This window comes from Cajanus cajan, chromosome 7 (assembly GCF_000230855.2).
Source record: "Cajanus cajan strain Asha chromosome 7, NIPB_CcT2T_4, whole genome shotgun sequence".
NCBI lineage: Eukaryota > Viridiplantae > Streptophyta > Magnoliopsida > Fabales > Fabaceae > Cajanus > Cajanus cajan.
In genome coordinates, this window is record NC_138523.1 from 54,726,850 (window position 1) to 54,732,849 (window position 6,000).

Here is a 6,000-nt window from a genome sequence, read left to right on the forward strand (position 1 = left end):
CTCAGCTTCTGGGAGAGAAGTTTCATCCTATACTCTTATCTTAAGGAGGGGTGAAAAACTTTTAAGTAATTATTATGAAAATTATAAGTTTGAAATTAATGAAAATGCAATAAATATATATATTTATCTATTTATTAGAGCATGTGCTGTATATCCATGTTAATCATGTGAAATGTGAAAACAATTCTACAATTACTTTATGATAATAATGATTATATCATTGACTTGAACTGCGTTAATAATGAGGATTTTTTTTTGCATGTTACTGGTGGTGGACACTTGGACTAGAGAAGAAAGTAAAAATAAAACGGATACCGTAAAACTATGCTGCCTCTTTCTTTTTTCAGTGCAGTAGTGTAACGTATTATTTCCTTTTCGTGACCAGACAACTAAGTATTTTTCTATGCTTTCTCAATGGTTGCTCAGTAGATTTTTCTGGTCCAGTCATTGTAATTGTAATTGTAGTAATTCCTAATAATAATAATAATAAAAAATCCAGTTATAAGTTGATAAACGATAATGATGGGCGTTTACGAAAGGAAAAAACGTCGGCAGTTTCATGTGCTAGAATTTAATTTTAATGCTTCCAAAATTTGATGTCGTGGAAACTTTCTATATGTCGACATAATTACTTAATTAGCCAGTGGACGCTGGGCATATGAAATAATGGAATTTTTTCAATAATTTTACTTAAATCAAATTTTAAGTCTATATGAAATAATAGAATTTTAACTTTAGTTCTTTAAAACAAATTCCTCGTGAAAAATTTTGTTTTACTTTTATCATTGCCATTAAATCTAACAAAAGAAAAAAAAATATATATATATATATATATATATAAAGATCAAATAAAAAAAAAGTTTAAACTACTAAAGGGTATAATATTTTTAAAAAAATATATGATCACTATGAGAAGAGACGGGTCCATGTGTAGGAGAGTGGAGGCACTTGTCCCGCTACTATTTTACACACATATAATTTTTTTATAAAAAATCATATATTTTTTAAAAAAATATTATATTCTAATAAAATAAATAAATATATTTAAATTATCATGTATATAAAATATAAACTTAAAAGAGTTATTCATTTATTTGATATTTATCAAACTTTTAAAGGAGACCAGTTTTCATATGTGACAAATAATATTTCTTAATAACGAATTAATTTTTTAAAAGAGTAGTTTTTGATAAAATAAAATTTGTAGCATGTATGTTTACCCTTTATACTTTTTATTTATGTATACATTGATTAAAAAATTAAAATAATAAAGATTGTAAGATTGTATAAGTTGATTAAAAAAATCAAAATAGGAAATATTGGAAGATTTATATTCTATTTGGAATTTTTATTATAAAATATATTTTGATATAAATTATCATCCAATAAATTATATTAGATATAAAATTATGTTTATATCATTAATAAATTAAACTTAATTTTTATACAATTTAACATATTTATTTTTATGTTTTTATTAGTATTAAATTATCATAAAGTATATTTTTAAGATTGTAGTTCTAACCAAATATTTAAAAAATTTCTATGATAGATAAATAAGTCATATTTAGGACATGTATTTAAAAAATAATAATTTAAGTTCAAACCTACTAAATTATAATATAACATAGTTTGACCTAATTTATTTTTATCTTTAATCGTAATTGTAGATATAAAAATTTGTAAAAAATAATTATAATATATATTTATACTTTTAAAAGTTATTATATATTAATTTTTAATATTATAAATATATAAATAAATATAAACTCCACTATTTAAAATTTCTGGATCCGTCACTTATCATAATCGATAAAAACTTTTGATCACATTAAAAAAAAATTGATCGTAGACACTTTTTAAGCGTATATATATTTTAATAATAAAAATTAAGCAGCAATCACTATGGATCATAACAACTTAATATTGTTATGGACCATAGTACTATTTGAGTTGCCTGAACATTACTGAAATTGGAGCCCGTCATGTTATATATTTTTTACTTAGAAATATTTTTTAAATAAAAAAAATAGGACTGGTCGTTGTGGATTATAACATCACTTGCCTTGATTGCAAATTGCTCCAAATTAGAATGTGTCACATTGCCAATTTTTTTGACATAGTACTATTTTTTAAATAAAAGTAAGGGTTGGTTGCTATTGATCATAGCAATTTGAGATCGTTATGGATTGTAATTTGTAACATCACTTAGGTTAGTTGCAAGTTGCTGCAATTGGAGCGTCACATTGCTCTAAATAAAATAAAATAAAAATACCTTCTATAAATATGTAATTACCATGATGGTCCCCCCTTTCTCCTTTGTGCCCCTCTTTTCTCAAACAAAATTGTCTCATTTTTCTTTCTTTTGTGCTCTCTCTAAAACAAAGTCTAATGTTTTCCTATTTAGTTGAGTTAGTTGAAATATTTTTTTTTTTAAGTTTTAAAGTTGCTATAGTTCATAACATCCTATTTTTTATATATTTTAGTTTAATTTTTGGCTTATATTTTTTTTTTATTTCATGTAATGTTTTATTAATTTTCTTATAAATTTATTTTCAGGTTGGTCATGTCTTGTATATTTTCTTCTGTACAATTAAGTTGGTGATTCATTTATAGATATTTTGTTTTATTTTTGGTTGTATATGTATTTTAAATTTTTATTAATGTTATTTAATTATACTTTCTTTTACTTTTATGAAGTTGCTATACGTTTTTTTTTGTTACATTTTTACAATTGTAACATTATTTTTTATGATGTAGCCTTATTAGAATGTTGCAGTAATGGTATGGTATACTTTTTTAAAAAAATGTTTTTATGTTGTTCCGTTAAATAATTTAAATTAATAATTTTTAATAGTTTTTTAAATAAATAAAGTATCACTATTGTTGTTAATTTTTATATAAATTATTTTTTATTTTGTTTTTATGTTGTTTCATTAAATAATTTAATAAATAAATTATTTTTAGTCAGTTTTTTAAATAAGTAAATTACTTGTAATTTTTTATTTTTTGAATGTTGGTGTTTATGATTAGTGGGTTATTTTCTTCACTACATGTAGGTAATTTTATTTTTTTAATTTTTTTATATTTTAATTTAATTTTCAGTTTGTATTTATTTTTAGTTTGACTCTTGCTATCATTGATTGTCATCATTCCAATGATGATGACAGAGATGATGATGAAATGAAGATGATGAGGATGATAGGCATGGACATGAGGATGAAAATGAGTGGGGAGACAACGAAAGAAATAACAACAATAATGATAATGAGGAAGAAGACTAGGATGAGGTTGACTATATATATTTATGGTTAATGTGTAATTTGTTGTTAATGTATCTTTAATTTGAACATATTTGGTTTAGATTTAGATTTGGATATATTTTTCGTTTAATGATCCTGGTTTCCAAGCAACTTGTGATTCAAAAAATTTTGTTGAAAACATTTATATCATTAATAACTTTGATAAATTGATTTACGAACAATTGGTTAAAAAAATTACACAAATAAACTAGTAACATCCTAAAAATTAATAGATTGATCTTATAGTTAGACACTAACGGACAATTACATTTGTTGTGACTTTTTTGTTTGCATCTGCTACATTTTTGTCGTTATTGTGAACTTTCAACCTAGTTCATTTTTTTTCTTATTCTTGTTGCTTTTGGCCTACCTTTCCATCACACAGTTGTTGGATTGAGTACAAGTACCCAACATCATCACTTGGAGGATTAGGTCTTCATTACCAATCCGTTTCCAAAACCAAAGTATGTTTTTCAAAACATAATCAATTGTGTAATAAACTGGATCTATATTATCCAAAAATTGATTTCCACCTATTTTCATATTAATAAATACTAAGATTTTAATAAAACAGAATTCAAGTAATTTTTTTTTCAAACATTTATACATTAATCACAAATTTGAATTTTAGATGTTACCTCCTATAGATGAATACATAGAAATTGGTTCAACCACTGGACTATGAATAATAGCATCTGACTCCACGTGGCTATCAAACAATACACAATCATTTATTTCATCTTTATTTGATCCATCAATTCTTTGATATGACAATTAAACATGAGTGTCTTCATCATCATCATCATTTTAATTTGTTGGATAAATTGATAAATTTTGTAATTGAATTCTTAAAGAGTCTTATATCTCTATTTCAACATATAATTCCATTATTGACATGATATTTTGACTATGAAATGTTTCTATCATGCATTGTACATCATCATCGTCACTCAATTCTAACGAAGATTATATACTGACTTGATGGTGTGGAACTACAAATTTGTAAGTACTTGATTTAGATGAAGACACAATTTGTTGTGAATCATTTTCTTTAAGACATCTAAAGTTAAACATTGTTTCTTATACATTCTTTTTTCAACCCATCAAATGTAACACTTTTAGGACTTTCAAACATCCTTCCAATGTAAATATAAGTTACAATTTGATCAATAATATATGAAAAAAAAAACAATTATAATATAAATAAATACTCTTTATATTTCAATTAGAATAAAGTTTTACTCACCAATTTTAATGCTTGAACTCCAAATCTTTTGATAAAGTTTCAAATGTGAACAGTATGCAGTCATTGGGTGGAATATATATATATATATATATATATATATATATATATATATTTATTTATTTATTTATATATATAAAGGGGTTACAGTGACTTTTTTTATTTATTTAAAAAAAGTGGGGTTGCTATAACTTACAAGAACCGCTTTAGAAAAAAAAATTAAACGCAATTACTATGGATTGTAGCATTTTCTTTTAAAAAAGTTAAAAATGAAGCACTACGATCCATAACAACCTTTTAAATTATTATTTTTAAGTCATAGGGATCGTTTTAAAGAAAAAAAAAATAGTGTTGTTACTTACGGAGCATAGCAATCCTTATTAAAAAAAATAAAAAATGGGATCAGTACAATTCCTAGTGACCTCTTTTTAAAAAAAAAAAATGGAGTCACTACAATCTATAATAACCCATTTTTAAAAAAATTGAAAATGTAGTTGTTATAATTTATAGCAACCTCTTTTAAGAAAAAAGGAAAAAAAAAACACATGAATTACTATGGACTATAGTGATAAAAGAAAAATATATTAGTCACCCTTAAATTGTTAGAGCTGATAGCGATTATATTTAGTTATTATCGACTCTAACTACTTTCATTGCATGACTCTTATGGCTTGAATAAAAAAAAATATGTTACTATGAACTATATAAATACTGTAGAAAATAATCTAAAATGCATAAATATTTATAAAAGAACCTCATTTATGTAACTAATTTTCAAAATTACCCTACAACGATCAAAAAGTCAAATTGGGATCCATTGAAATTTGGATCATCCCAGTTAGTATAAATAATATTGTATATTAAGATAAAATTATTGTTCACATTATACTTATATTTATTATTCCAAATAAATTACTTATTTAAAAATTTAAATAACTTCTATAAGTATATTATCACGACTTAACAAAACAACCAATTTAAAAAATGAATAATAGTGACAATATTGAAGATTAAAAAAAAAAAGTACTTCAATTTGGATAGAGGTACACTAATAACTCAACAATAATTAAACCTCAATATTAAAAGAAAGAGCGTACGGAGAATCGTATCCTCACGAAGATCACCATAAAAACCTACAGTTATTTCTGTGAGGAATAGGGATGGCAACAGGGCAAGGCGGGTACGAGTTTCATGATACTCGTCCCCGTCCCCGCAAGTCAAATCCATCCTCGTCCCTATCCTCGTACCCATTAGGTATGTGATTTTCATCTCCATCCCCGTTCCTGTCGGATATCGGGTATACCCGTATCCGTACCCGTACCCGTCAATTTTTTTTTTTGTAAAAAAAATCATATTTTTAAATTATTTTTTTTATTATATTATAATTATAATTAAATTATTTATCTATCTCATACTATAATAAATAATCACACATAAAAAAAATATTAAAATTCT